Source organism: Balaenoptera musculus, chromosome 5 (assembly GCF_009873245.2).
Source record: "Balaenoptera musculus isolate JJ_BM4_2016_0621 chromosome 5, mBalMus1.pri.v3, whole genome shotgun sequence".
In the NCBI taxonomy this organism is placed as follows: Eukaryota; Metazoa; Chordata; class Mammalia; order Artiodactyla; family Balaenopteridae; genus Balaenoptera; species Balaenoptera musculus.
In genome coordinates this window covers 67,478,138-67,493,080 of record NC_045789.1, presented here as the reverse complement: position 1 = coordinate 67,493,080, position 14,943 = coordinate 67,478,138, and the positions used below count along the sequence as shown (strand labels likewise).

General features: G+C 43.1%; 1 long non-coding RNA gene and 1 other non-coding gene across 2 annotated transcripts; both read left to right on the top strand.

Moving 5' to 3' along the window:
- The first annotated feature begins 4,947 nt into the window (after positions 1–4,947).
- Positions 4,948–8,194, top strand: LOC118895573. The gene is made up of 3 exons (XR_005019972.1): positions 4,948–5,018; positions 5,322–5,422; positions 6,126–8,194. It is a non-coding gene; the product is annotated as an uncharacterized LOC118895573 (long non-coding RNA).
- LOC118896216 lies at positions 5,691–5,812 on the top strand. The gene has a single exon (XR_005020125.1). It is a non-coding gene; the product is annotated as a small nucleolar RNA SNORA26 (small nucleolar RNA).
- Positions 8,195–14,943: the final 6,749 nt, after the last annotated feature.

Genomic DNA, 14,943 nt, shown 5'->3' with positions numbered 1-14,943 from the left:
GAGGTAGGGAGTGGCTGCTAGTGGGTGACAGTTTCTTTTTGGAGCGATGAAAATGTTCTGAAATTAGATAATGGTGATGATTGTACAACTCTATGAACATACTAAAAAATACTGAATTGCACACTTTAAAAGGGTGAATTTTATGGTATCTGAATTATATCTCCAAAACTGTTATTTAAAAAGTTAAAGGTGTTGGAATAAAAAAAAAAAAGAAAAAAGGAGGACATTTTTTTCTACACCATAAGAGGCTTAACCTTTGAAGACATAACTAAATACAATAAGTAAACCTTGTTTGAATCTTGATTCAAACAAACTGTAAAACAGACATTTTTAGACAATGGGGGAAGTCGAATATGAATTTGGAATTATTGTTTACTTTCTTAACAATCATGCTGGCATTGTTGTCAGGTACGATTATGTCTTTTCTTTTGAGATTAATACTGAAATATTGAGGGGTGAAATAACATGATATCTGGGGGTTTTCTTTAAAATACTTCAAGGAAAAAGGTAGATAGATGGAACAAGTATGCAAAATAAATGCTGGTTTTGGTTGATAGCTGTTGACTGGAAGATAAATACACAGGGACTTGTTGAATTTTATCATTGGGCATATTTGGGAATTTTCATGATAAAAATTTAAGAATGAAGGAACTCAGGGCTTCTTGATTATTTTAATGTGTTTTGATTACAAAAATTTCAGTTGTACCTGCAGTGTTAGGGTGAGATTGAAGGGCAAATATTAGAGGCAGGTTCTTACTTTTTAGCTTTTCAACAGGAAAAGGTCAGAGGGAGAATTGAGAATAATTCCATAAACTCAGAGAAATTAATGGACAGACTAGAAAGGCACTGAGCTCAAAGTTCCTTGGTCATTTTTAAAAAAGAGAAAAGCGGGACTTCCCTGGTGGCGCACTGGTTAAGAATCCACCTGCCAATTCAAGGGACACGGGTTCGAGCCCTGGTCCGGGAAGATCCCACATGCCGCGGAGCAGGTAAGCCCACGCGCCACAACTACTGAGCCCGCGTGACACAACTACTGGAGCCCATGCACCTAGAGCCTGTGCTCCGCAACAAGAGAAGCCACCGCAATGAGAAGCCCCTGCACCGCAATGAAGAGTAGCCCCCGCTCACCGCAACTAGAGAAAGCCTGCACACAGCAACGAAGACCCAATGCAGCCAATAAATGAATAAAAAAATTTTTAAAAGGCCACTTTAAGTTCTAAGAGGATAAAATTCTTGTTAACTGAATGTTCAGTTGATATTTACTCTAAGCAATGAATTAACTTCACATCAAAACAAATTTGTACTTTGATGTGCTGTGCTGGATTTAGGATTTTATTGTTGAGAACTTCCTAATTTTATAATCTTGTTAGAGATTTAGTTGTCTTAAAAATCTAATACTGTACACACACACAACTTAATGCCGGATCTTTGACCAGGGAATTAACCCAAATTGCCACATCTTTCTTATGGGAGCATCCTACTTGTTTTCGATCACTGATTCCAGTATTTTTATAGAGTGTGGCCTATCTGCTTCATAATCAGATGCAATTTCCTTCTCAAATGTCACCTGGCCTGACTGATAACCATCTTGCCACATGATAATTAGGACTTGGGGAAAAATTGTTTTAAGTGACTTTAAGTATGTGACATCACCTTGACTAGGAAATCCTCTGCCTGGGTGTCAGAAATCTCGGACATGTGAATTACAAACATTTTTTTTGTTATTGATATTGAGGAAATTGGTTGCAGTGCCCTCTTTATGAAGATCCGTGGAGGAAATTTCCTTCAGGAATCTTTGTGCTTCTCTTGAGTGTCTGATTTGTTTCCATTTTCTGATTTTCGCATTGACTGTTAAGCAGCTCAGAGCAAAATTTTTGGCCTTCTTTCAGCAAGTGTACAGTGCGTCACAGGTTATATTTTGTGTACTAGCCCCAGACTTTATCTTATTTTTCCTGCAATCCAATTTCCTCACTGTTTTTAAAATATCATTGTAATATAGTCTTATAAACTACATTCATATTCTTTTTGGACTAAAATGGGATATAAACAATGAATAAATGAATGAACAACAATAAATTATTAAAAAATTACAAATATCAAAACAAATACAAAAATATTACAAACATACATTACAAGTCATTTTCATGTTGCTGGTTAAATCCATCTCACTTTTAACATGTACCACTTCTTTCTTTATACATGGATGTCAGCCTCTCTTCTGACATTTATCAACTATGAACGAGCTGGGCTTTACCACAAAAATGGGACTAAGAGAGCTTCAGGTTTATTATTAGGACTTTTCTACATTGGAAAAAAAAAAGTGGATTAAAAAAGGTCTGAGGGGGCTTCCCTGGTGGCGCAGTGGTTGAGAATCTGCCTGCCAACGCAGGGTACACGGGTTCGAGCCCTGGTCTGGGAGGATCCCACGTGCCGCGGAGCAGCTGGGCCCGTGAGCCACAGCTACTGAGCCTGCGCGTCTGGAGCCTGTGCTCCGCAACGAGAGAGGCCGCGATAGTGAGAGGCCCGCGCACAGCGATGAAGAGTGGCCCCCGCTTGCCACAACTAGAGAAAGCCCTCGCACAGAAATGAAGACCCAACGCAACCAAAAATAAATAATAAATAAATAAATAAATAAATAAAAAGGTCTGAGGAAGGGGACTTCCCAGGCAGTCCAGTGGTTAAGACTCCACGCTTCCATTGCAGGGGGCGCGGGTTCAATCCCTGGTCAGGGAACTAGGATCTCACATGCCACGCGGCGCACCCAGAAAATTTTTTTTTAAAAAAAGGTCTGAGGAAGATACTAGGATAAATCCGTGTTTCTGTGCAAGGCAGTAAAAAAGAAGAGGAACATGTGATATATATTCCATCCCAAAGAGGGTAGAGAAAAGCAGTGTTAAACTGTTCCCAGATCACTTCCCAGCAGCTTTTTGTCCAGAGGGCTTGGTGGCTGCATAGAGAGTGCAGGCAATTGTCCATTTTTATGTTTGAGTCCGTGGATCTCAGGGAGCCTTTCTGTGGGTTGAACCATCATTTCTAAGTAACTAAAACTATCTTCATTTTATGTAGGGGAGATTGCTGGGCATCAGAACCAAGCTTCTCCACCTCATCTTCCAAATTTGGCTGAGACCTTCTGCCCACTTCTGGTAACTGGATCCACCTCCTAGTGATCTATCAGGTCACTTATAGCCCTGCCTGCTCTTAACCAAGTTCTTCCTACAGCCAGGGTCATGTTGTTGAATCTCAGCTTGGCAATCCAGACCCTGCTCCCTGCTACAGAGTCTCTGTTTGGAAGACTCTGAGAGAAGAAAGATGAAGGGACAGTGAACGGGTTTTCCCTCTGCCACCTTAACCCATTTTACTATGATCTTATGAATATCTGCAAGGTAGTGACTGGCTGCTAGGATTTATTGATAAATTTTATTACATTTCTTTTCCTCAAATCATCTTAATCACATCTTTAAACCACAGCTTGCATCAGGTCCTATCATCCTCCATTTTAAAATGCTTGAACATCTACACACTACTATATATAAAATAGATAACTAATAAGGACCTACTGTATAGCACAGGGAACTCTATGCAATACTCTGTAATGACCTATACAGGAAAAGAATCTAAAAAGGAGTGGATATATGTATATGTATAACTAATTCACTTTGCTGTACAACAGAAACTAACACAACATTGTAAACTAACTATACTCCAATAAAAAATTAATAAAAAATAAATAAAATAAAATGCTGGAACAGCTTTCCATTGTTCTCAGCATAAAACACAAACTCCACCAGGGCCTCCTGCATGGTCTAGCCCCAATCTCTTCTCAGGCCACTCTGCTCCTACATCCTTAAGTTCCATTTACACTCTGGGTTCCTTAACAGGTCAAGCGCTTTCCATTCTACCTCCGGGCTCCACCATAAGCTGTTCTTTGTGCCTGTAGACCCCCAACTCCACTGGAGATGCCTACCTTGATCAGCCAATCAAACGCAGGCCACTTGTTTCCCTTCGCTCCCGACTCCACCCACCTGAGGAGAGCAATGTAGTACAGCGTTTTGAGGGGCTCTGCCTTCAAACTGTTTGGGTTCAAATCCCAAATCCACCACTTGTTAGCTTCTCTGTGACTTTGGAAAGTTACTCGACATGTCTCGGCTTCCCCACCTATAATCTGGGGATGATTAAAAATATTTTGAGGATTAAATTTGTTAACAGAAGGTAAACTCTTAGAACAGGAATAGAAGTTCTCACTTTAGCACATACTCCAATTTAAACCCACTTAGTCGTTTGCCAAGTTTGAGTCCGTCACCTCGGGAAGGATTATAGTGCCTCCCTCCCTACCTCCCACCTCACCCCCAACATAGCCCCCCCGCGCCACTCCCACCCCCCCAATCTACTTATTGAACCCTGCGAATGAATGAACAGAGAGCATGAAGAAAGGAGGCTGGTCCTCCCAGGTTTAGGAGGGACCATGGGGTGAACGTTCAAGAAGACGTGGTCCGAGCCTCTCTTTAAGCTTACGGTTTAGCAGGACAGGTTCTAAACACATACTGAACTTGAGTAGTCGTAAGAAGGGGAATCTCTTGGGTCCTGGCTCAGCCCTGGGGTAACGGCTAGAGCCTCCTAAGGAGAGGCCAGAGGAAGGCACGTTGGCCTCAGAGAACCAGATCCACGAGCGCCAAAGCCTGGGGAGGCGTCAAGACTCCTGGAGCTTCCGAGAAGCTTGCTCCGCGTAGGCTTAGCTCATGCTCCCGCCACGGAAAGACCAGAAAGACCCCGACCTGCAAGGGACCGCGGGCACCAATGGCCGAACCCGCACCACCCTCTTCCGGAGACTTCCCGGGGATTGGCTGCCCGCTCCGCCCCTACCCCTTCCTCTCCTCCTCCCGCCCCGCCCCTACCCTCTCTTTCTCCTCCTCCCGCCCCGCCCCTACCCTCTCTTTCTCCTCCTCCCGCCCCGCCCGTCCCCTACTGCAGTGTCTCGGCGCCGCACGCCCGCACCGGCCTCAGTCTTGCTGAATTGAGCGGTGAGTGTGGGTCAGCGCAGTGGGGGCAGTGGGGTGGGGGTGGGGGGGGTGGCACTTGGCCGGTCCGCGGGCCCGGGTGGTGCTGGGCTTGCCCCTTGTCCCCTCGAGCTTTGCCCGCCCGGAGCTCCACTGTTCCCGGCGGCCAGAACGCAGGGGTAGAGCAGCCCTCGGCGGCCCGGGGGGGGGCGGGCGACCGTGCCCGTCCCGGGGCCGCGCTAGGCACATACGCCGCTCCGAGCCGCCCCGAGGCTTTCCGGCGGCCAGGCCCGGGCGCGGTAACAAGTTTGCCCTTTGCTTCCCCAGGGCCCAGCCTAAGGCGGCAACAACGGCTCTCGGACCGACCGTGAGCCTGGGGACTTTGTCTCCAACGACTGCAGGTGCAGCGGCCTGAGTTCTAAATGCAGGTATGTCCCCGCCCTTGAGTGAGGTGAAATGACCCGGGCCTGAGCACGTGGCCAATGGCGACCGGAGGGTTCCCAAGCACGTGTTTGGTGCAAAGGCCCGAATCCGGCTCTCCTTTAACAAAGGAAACGGACGTTCACAAGCAGAACAGCTGCTTCTAGTGGGTTTTCAGACTCGGTTAAAGAAACTGCTGAGGTCCACGGACACTGACGAGAGAGGAACGCAGGAAATCGTAGAGAACCCTGTGAAAAACTCAAATCGCCCTTTCCTGTGCCCTTTTAAGGTTGACGCAGTGCCTTAAGAGGCTAACACAGAAGGGTAAAGAAAGTCTCCATAAAACCCAGAGAAGAGATTGTAGAACTCCTCTTTGGATCCTGTCTGGAGTCACAGCTGAACCAGATTTTCTTTCAGTTTTAGCACCTTAGTGATATTTGTATAGTTAATAGCAAAGTGATAAACTTAACCTTAGGTTTGACGGTACCTGCAGGCCTGCTTTTTAGACTCCTCTGGGGATACCATCTAGTGTTTTCAAATAGAGAAGGGAATTTGGATATTGTGGTCATCTCTGAAGGTGGAAAAAAATCTAGATGATGGAACAGGTGTACAAAAGGCTTTTTCTGGATATCCTTTGAGACAAACAAAGGTTTTTTTTGTTTGTTTTTCTCTATTTGTTCAGAAAGGTAATTTTAAAACTTTTCTTTATAGGTTGAAGACTACAGGTACAAGCCAATGAAGCTGGAATGCCCTGACACTGGTATTTTAACTGACTTACACCAACTATCACTCTGCAGTTTACAACACACAAGTGCCTCCAGTGAGGTCAACTATTCTCACATAACTTGTAGCAACCACGTATCTGCACTGGCTTAGGAGTTTAGGGCAGTGGGATAGTGCTGGTGGTTTAATTCTCACAACTCTGTGAAGTGGATACTGTAAAATTACAGATGAAGCAGTAGTTCAGGTAGTGAATTGAGATACCATCACATATGCATAGCCCTGAACAAGGAGCCTCATATGTACCTTTTTGGCTATGTAAACTATGAAAAGTCACTTCTCTCTTTTGAGATTTACTGTCCTGGTTAAACGGTAGAAGTATTCAGATGGGGATTAGGTCAGTTGGAGGCGGGGGCGGGGAGTGTTAAGGACCAGAGACTTATTGTTGGGAATATAAGCTCTTTATAGTATATAATTACATTGAACCTAAAAGAAGTCAAAATTTGGCACAAAAGGAGCATCCATCAGCATGTTAAATGCTTCTGATGAATGTAGCATAATGAGCTGTAAAAAGGAATTTAAAGGACGCAATGATGCTAGATAGTTAGAATTTGAAAGTATTGGAGGTGATGGGAAAGTTTTCATATGAGAAGAAATGTGTCAGTGTAGCAAGGTTAACAGCCCAGTGTGTGCTAGGAGTTCTTCCTGTTGATCAGCTCTGAATGTTTACAAATACCTCATTTTCCAGAAGTCTTAAACGTATTCACCTTGGGTTCATTTTTAATGCTTATTTCAAAATATTGTATTAGCCTCTGTTTAAACTTCATTTCTTGTTATATTCCATATTATTCTGTAAAATCTAGCTTCCTAATATAGGAAATTTATGGAACAAATGTTAGCGTAATTGCTAGAGGGAAAACAAGGTAAGGGAAACAGGAAGGGCGTATGTATGCACTGTGAGTGGAGGACATGATAATTTCAGATAGAGCTGGTCGGAGAATGACTTAAAACTTTCCCACGTTTCTATAAGCACTATCTTTCCTCCCAAGTGCTCTTGTTATGGATTTCTGTAGCACCCTGTAATGGCCTTATCATACTTGGAAGCACATTTTGTAGTTGCTTGTGAGCTTGCCTAATTGCCCCTGCCCATAAAGTCCCTCTTGGTTCCCACTATATTCCTGGGGTCTAACCAAGTGCCTGGCATACTATAGGTTCTCAGATATTTAACTTGAGCCCTAAACCCATGATTATAGTACAAGGAGCAGTATCATTTATAATTAAGTTTAGTACTGTCGTTAATTGTGTTGGAATGAATTATAAATTGCATTCAAGTGGGTGGCTTACTTAGGAGTGGCATAATAAGAGCCTAGATTCAGATCCCCACCCTGTATGATCTTAGACCAGTTACTTCTTCAGTTTCTTTATCTGTAAGTTGATAATAATGACAGTTACTAAAAAAACCCCTGGTGAGTAGTAAGCACTTAGTAGTGCTATAGGACCATTTTGACAATACCGTATGATCATTGTAATATTGAATCAAAATGAAAATACTGATACTTGATATTTATACGGTACTAAAATGCTGGCTTTAATGTTCATAAAAAATGATAAGAGTACCTACTAGGGCCAGGTACTATTCTAGGTGAACACATCCATGAACAAAGCAGATCAGTGGATGTGATTGCGACTGGTCCACTGATGGAGGCCTCCAGTGTAAAGGCTTGTGATGCTTTCTTAATTGAGTGCTGTGACTAGTTAGCAGTGTGCTGGCGGAGAGGGTATTCGGTAGGCTAAAAGCCTACATGAGGTGACTTCAAATGCTAACTACAAAAGTCTGAAGGCTCTAGCAAAGATCCCAAGGATAACCACTGGTTTCACAAATGGCTCCACTCCACTGAGTCCTGGTGCTGGTTCTTTGCCCCTTGAGGAGTTACTTGGGCTGGGTAGACAGGTGGAGACCCTGGGTCTGCCACAGATCCTCCCTCTCCCACTAACCAACTTCAACCAGTTACAGTCTTGTTCATACTTTGGTTTTCCAAATTTTTTTTTTTTTTTTTAAAGTAACAAGACTTTTGGCTAAAAAGCTTGAAGTCCACTAGACTAAACAATAGCAGGTGAAAGGTGTGAGCAGTTTTATAGCCAGGGGGTAAAACTTTGGAGGAAAGACAGAACAACTTTTTAGTTGCTTCGGAGTCCAGAGTTTAGAACTACAGAAACACTAGAACCGCACTGCCCAGAAGGACAGCTCTTAGTCACACGTGGCTATTTAAGTCAAAACTAAAATTAAAAAATCAGGCCCCCAGTTGCATTAGCCCCGTTTCAAGTGCTCAGTAGCCCCACCTGTGGCTAGGGGCTACTGTACTGGATAGCAGATACAGGACATTTCTATTGCTGCAGAAAGTTTATTGGCAGTACTGTTCTAGAGGTTATATGGTGAAGACACAAGGAAAACATAGAGAGATGGTGTAGTAGGCTAATGGCCCCAAAGAGATCAGGTTCTCAAACCTGTAAATGTTACCGTATTTGAAAGAGGGTCACTGCAGATGTGATTAGGTTAAGGGTCTTGAGATGGGGAAACTATCCTGGATCATCTCTGTGGGCCCTAAATCCAATCACAAGTGCCTTTATAAGAGGCAGGCAGGAGATTCCGTGAACAGAGGAGGCGGCCACGTGAAGAAGCAGATTTAATGTTGGCCTTGAGATTGGAGTGATGCAGCTTCTAGCTGAGGGACGTTGGCAGCCACCAGATGCTGGAAGGTGTGAGGAACGTGCTGATTCCCAGCCCCCCAGAGCCTCCTGGCGGAGCATACGCTTGATTTGATCCAGTGGAGTTGACTTCTGACTTCTGGCCCACAGAACTGTGAGAGAATAAATTTCTGTTGTTTCAGTAAGCTACCAAGTTTGCAGTAATCTGTTACAGGAGCCTCAGGTATCCAATACTGATGGAAAGCTTAAGATCACAAATACAGCCAGAGCTGAAACCTCACCACACCACCTCCTACACTGTGTTTTCACTAATACCTTACTGGTGGGTAGGTGAGGGTAGATCTTAACTATTAGTCAATTTAAAAATTTTCAGGGCTTCCCTGGTGGCGCAGTGGTTGAGAATCTGCCTGCCAATGCAGGGGACACGGGTTCGAGCCCTGGTCCGGGAAGATCCCACATGCCGCGGAGCGACTGGGCCCGTGAGCCACAACTACTGAGCCTGCGCGTCTGGAGCCTGTGCTCCGCAACAAGAGAGGCCACGATAGTGAGAGGCCCGCGCACCGCGATGAAGAGTGGCCCCCACTTGCCGCAGCTAGAGAAAGCCCTCGCACAGAAACGAAGACCCAACACAGCCAAATAAATAAATAAATAAATAATAATTAAAGGTGCTAATAATTTAAAAAAAAACAATTTTCAGAGGTATGGTAATTAAGTTAAAATTTATTTAGATTTGAATCACAAGAGAAATCAGCATGTGGCTAAAATATGGAGGATTAGCAAATACTTCATAATAAAATACAGATTATCAAAACAAATATAAGAAATCAACGTATGATTTATTGGACTGTCATTTATGTATACTTTTAATAAATTTCATTACACAGTACAAAACACCATCCAAGTTGTAAAAATTTGGTAACGGAAACTAAAACAATAGGAAAAAATTATGTTGGTTATATAATTTTTGCCTTGTAGGCCATACAGCTTTGGCTAGCAGTGTCCCAGAGGTAACAAAGACTTGGCTCATGTTTACACAGAATGTAAAACTGAATTTCTGGGAGGTTTAAAAAAAACAGTATAACTAATAGAACTAGTTTTCTCAGGGTCACTACCACAGGGCTCTGACTTGTCATCCATACATTGGAATTTTGATGTACTGAATATCTAGGTTATGACAATACTGATACTGAATAATGGCAGCTTCATGCTGGAGACTGTTAAGGAAACTAGGGCAAAGACCCAAGTTTCTGAATAAGAAATTCACACTTGTTGAACTCAGTATTCTTATGGGACCATCACACTCAGTCAAATAAAACATGGAAAACCTGAAGGTCAAATCTCAGTCCTTGTTGAAAAGACTGTGTGTTGTTTACATGTTGCTATTTATAGTATTGCCTTTTGAAACTCTTCTCAACCTATGGAATCTTATTCTGATGAAAGAAGTTAGGATCAAAACTGAGCCCTATTTGTCTACCTTTAATACCAAGTTGCAGACCTGAACAGTTTATATCTGAAAATTTATTTAAAATTGGAATTTACATAACGAATAGAAGGTTTCATTAACTTTTGACCAAAACCAGGTCCTGATTGGGGGCTTGGGGGAGGGGGGGTAGAAGAGGAAAGTGTCATAAACTGCCCACCATTCCTTGCAGCCTCTTCTATTTCCTTCTTGCTAACAGACTTGAATACCTGTTTCCAACGTCTCCCCCAACAAAAAAGTTTCATTATTACAAGTCTGAATATTTCTGCCTAAAAGTGGCCACTATTTTTTAAGATGTTTCCACACAGTTACATTGATCTCTAGCTCCCTGTTTAAGGTTTAACTCCCAGCCTGCAGGTAACCTGATTATTCAGATGAACTCAACTTGAAATAAGATAGAAATGCTCCCATGTTGAGTTCCTCATTCCAAGCTAATGGTTTGCTCGGTTCCTCCTAATAGACTTCTAGCTCCATGCTATCTACTTGCACACTCAACTCTACAGGTTTCACTCTGCTTAAATCACTGTAAGTGGCTTAAATCTACAGAGCCAATGAAAAATGTCTGAAGAAGCTCAGCTCATTTTAGTTTCTCCAAGACCAATGAAACAAAATTGTAGGACTGCCCTGAATATGCACCCAAGTGGCAGGTTCCTGTGCAGCTCTATTTTGGTTTGGCCTCTACAGGATCATTGACCACAACAGCATGAGAGATCATCTTGCCAGAAAATTTCTTCAGGTGCAAGTTTTCTTTCAGAATGAGTTTGTCTAAATTTTTACCCGTTTTTTTCTTAGTCAGTTGGTTATTTAAGCAAACCAAGTTCCAACCCTGTCAAATTTTCATGTGTCCTGTGGTGACTGGCCAGCCGCTTCCTGCACCATCGTATCATCTCTGCCTTCTTTGAACCTTTTATGCCAAAGACTCTTGCTCTTGACATTACTTCACCATAAACTACATATAACATTTCAAGTGTCTCGCTTGCAGATTTACTTAACTTTACACAAAGTTTAATGTGCATTCTTTGCTCTAAATTACGGTCACTCATTTTTATGGTTAAAAAAACTGTCATATCTACTCACAAAGATAGCTGGCAACCTTGAAAGCACTGTTGTGGCCAGCTGAAACGTGTTATAATATCCGTGCAACAATCACTCTGATTTCAAAAGCCACACATGAAAACTTAGTCAAAATTAAAACAGAAGAGTGCAAATAATCTTTGAAATACATTACATTAACTACGTGCAGGGAGCATTTACCCCTACCCTCCCCCCCCCCCAAAGAACCTAAGATAAAAATACATCCTAATGACATTATGGAAGCTGCCACTTGTCTTGGCTGTATATTTAGAATGAGCTAGTTCAAAATGATCTTTTTTCTGTTGATTGATTGATAGGCCAAATGCAAGATACCAAAATAGTTTACTTCCAAATATATAACAAGAGACTGGATGCTGTTGTCTCCAGTCTGCTTTCAATTTTGGTTATATACCAAGAAGCAGAGTTGCCGGATCATATGGTAACTCCTTTTTTGAGGAGCAAACTGTTCCACGGCAGCTACACCATTTTACATCCAGCAACGCACAAGGGTTTCAGTTTCTCCTGCTCCTCGCCAACACTTGTTATTTTCTACCAAGTTTCACAGTGGTACATGAAAATTCAGGTATCTACAGGTCTAAGTATTTTCTTCGCAATCCCCGTCTGCCTTTCCCCCCCCTTCTTGGCAGTGCTTTTTCTTCAGTGAAAATACAGACTCAGGCTCAAGACTTTTAGTTAGTATTAAGTATAAACTACTTTAAGATAACTTTTTGTTGTTTGCCATGCGCAAGAATTCAATACATACACACGCTCCTTTACTGGAGGAATCTGCATTACCTTTTTAGGAGGTGAATAGGGCTGCTTTTTAAGTGTCTGCATTAGAAATGAACTTAAAAATGTAGATGTGACCTTACGCTGCCTTAACTATCTGTATAGCAGCCGAGTAAGCACGAGCTAGAAACAGGCTGGGACAAGAACCGACCACTTACGCAAGGCGGTTCATTTCTCTGAGCATTGTATCTCACCGTACTGCGTGCACTCAAAAGTGCGTTAACCATAGAACCACAAACTCGCCCACTATTTTTAATTCAAATGTCCCTTCCAAGGTTGCAAACCGTTCAACACAGATGGAGCGAGCGTCAGTACCCGGCAAGACCCAATCAGATCGCGCTTTACTACCTTGGGTTCCTCCTGCCAAGCGGCAGCAGAGCCGCGCGGACCGCGAATCTCCGCCCGGCGGAGGAGAAGGCAGAGGAACGCGAGGAAAAGCCCGAGCTCGGTGGGCTAAGAGACCCCACGGCCCGGGACCCGCCTCACCTCCGCCTCCGGCACCGCGGGTCCGGGGTTCGAGACAGGCAGCTACCTGCCTGCGGCTAGTCAAACGCCCAGGCCGCGCCCACTGTCCCTCGACGCCCCTCGGCCCAGGTTGGGAGCGGACGGAGGCTACCAGGGGTCCGAGGTACCGGAAGTGGGCAAACACCCCCTCAGCAGCGAAACCAAGTGCCCAAGGACCGGAGGAAGACCTGCACCCTCGCGAGAGTTCTGACAAGCCCCCACAGGCCGCGAGAGCCCTGGGGGACGCGGTCTGCCAATCACCAGATGGAGGCGGTCCTGGGCGCACCCAATTGGCTAAACACGGGAAAGCTCGCGTCCCGTTGGCATCTTTTCCGGCCCCAACTTCACCTCCTCAGCCTGAATCCCCGCCCCATTTAGCTGCCCCATATCTCACAGGAGAAGGTGGGGAGCAGGAGGGGAAATGCTTACGCTTCCCCCCCTGCCCGGTCCTAGTGCAGGAGCTCGGGCTACCTGAGTAGAATCCCAGCTCTTCACCCGTGGCATTTTAGGACCATTTCACGCCCAGATTCTGACATGACCTATCTCATTCCTAAGCTCAGCATTCTACCCTGTGTCCCCAAACTGACCCAGTCCTGGGCAGAGAGCTGATTTTACCTGTGCTTGGGAGAAAGCAGGCTTCCATGGACTTTGCCAAATTAAAATATTTCTCTACATGCTTTCTCATCTCCATACCTACGTCTTGCTCTGCATAGTATGCAGTGAGAATTAAATTAAAATTGCTTTTTTTTTTTAACAATCGCTAATCCTCCTGTGCCTTAACTCATTAAATCATCAAAATAGTCATCAATGAAGTAGGTACTGTTAATATTTTTCAAGTGAAGAAACCAGAAGCACAGGGTAATTTAGTGACCTGCCCAAGTTCTGTGTTTGCTCTCCAAATAGGAACTATACTCTGTCCTCTTCATCCCTATCTCCCTTACTTTATTTCGGGACTTCGTAATTGCTGGATTACTTCTACAAACAGCCCCTTAACTCCTCTCCTTGCCATCCTCTACAAAGCCAAGGATTAATCTTCCTAATGCAAATCTGATCATGTCTCTCAAATCCTTCTGAAGTCTCTGAAATGTCAAATCCTTCTGTGGCTCCTTATTGCCACTCTCTGGCAGACAGTGCTATTTATTGAAATATTCACACCTACAGATAAGTACACAAGCCATGTTGGGTATATACCCAGAAGTGGAATTGTTGGATCATAGTTGTGCCATGTCCAAATTTAGTAGATATTTTAAAGCAGTTTTCCAAAGTGTTCGCACCGATTTACACTCTGATCAGCAACATCTGAGAGTTCCAGTTGTTTCACAGTCTCATTAACTCTGGGTATTTCCCATCTTTTTTCATTTTGGCCATTTTGGTGGCTGATAATTATGTCTCCTGTGATTTTAATTTGCATGTCCCTGATTAATGAATTTGAGCACCTAGTCATATGTTTACTGGTTATTTAGAAATACCTTTATGAAATTTCTGTTCAATTCTTTGCCCATTTTTCTGAGTTGTTTTTTATTTGATTTTTCCTAACATTTGATTATAAAGAATTTCAAATATTTAGCAAAGTTTAAGGAATTTTACAGTAAACACAAGTAAACCTACCACGCAGATTCTACCATTAATATTCTACAGAACCTGCTTTATTACATTTCTATCCTTCCCTTTATCCATCTTCATGTTGTTGCATTTCAAAGTTAATTGCAGATAGCAATACATGTCCTCTAAATACTTCAGCATATATGTAATTAATTAGAATTCAGTATTTAAGGTTTGTTTTGATGTAAAACTTACATCAAATTAGTGTAATGTAAAACTTACATTAAATGCACAAATCTTCAATGTAGATTTGCTGAGTTTGAGCAAAGGAGTTTTTCAATGCCACCTCCCAGTCATTCTCCATTTCCACTTTCCTGGGGGCAATGACGGTTCTGATTTATTTCTTCCCTGGTGTAGATTAGCTTTACCCTGTTTCAGAATTTCATATAACTAGAATCATACAGTATGTGCTCTTTTGTGACTTCTTTCACTCAGCATACTGTACTCCTCCAAGTTGTTGCATGTGTCAGTAATTCATTGCTTTTTATTACTGAGTAGTACTCCGTTGGATAAGTATAACTTATCCAACACAGTTTATCCATTATAAGAGGACTTTTTTAATATGCATCCTTTATCAAGTGTATGTGTTGCAAATATCTCCTCCAATTCTGAGTTCCTTTTCATTCTTTTAAGGATGTCCTTTGAGGGGAAAAG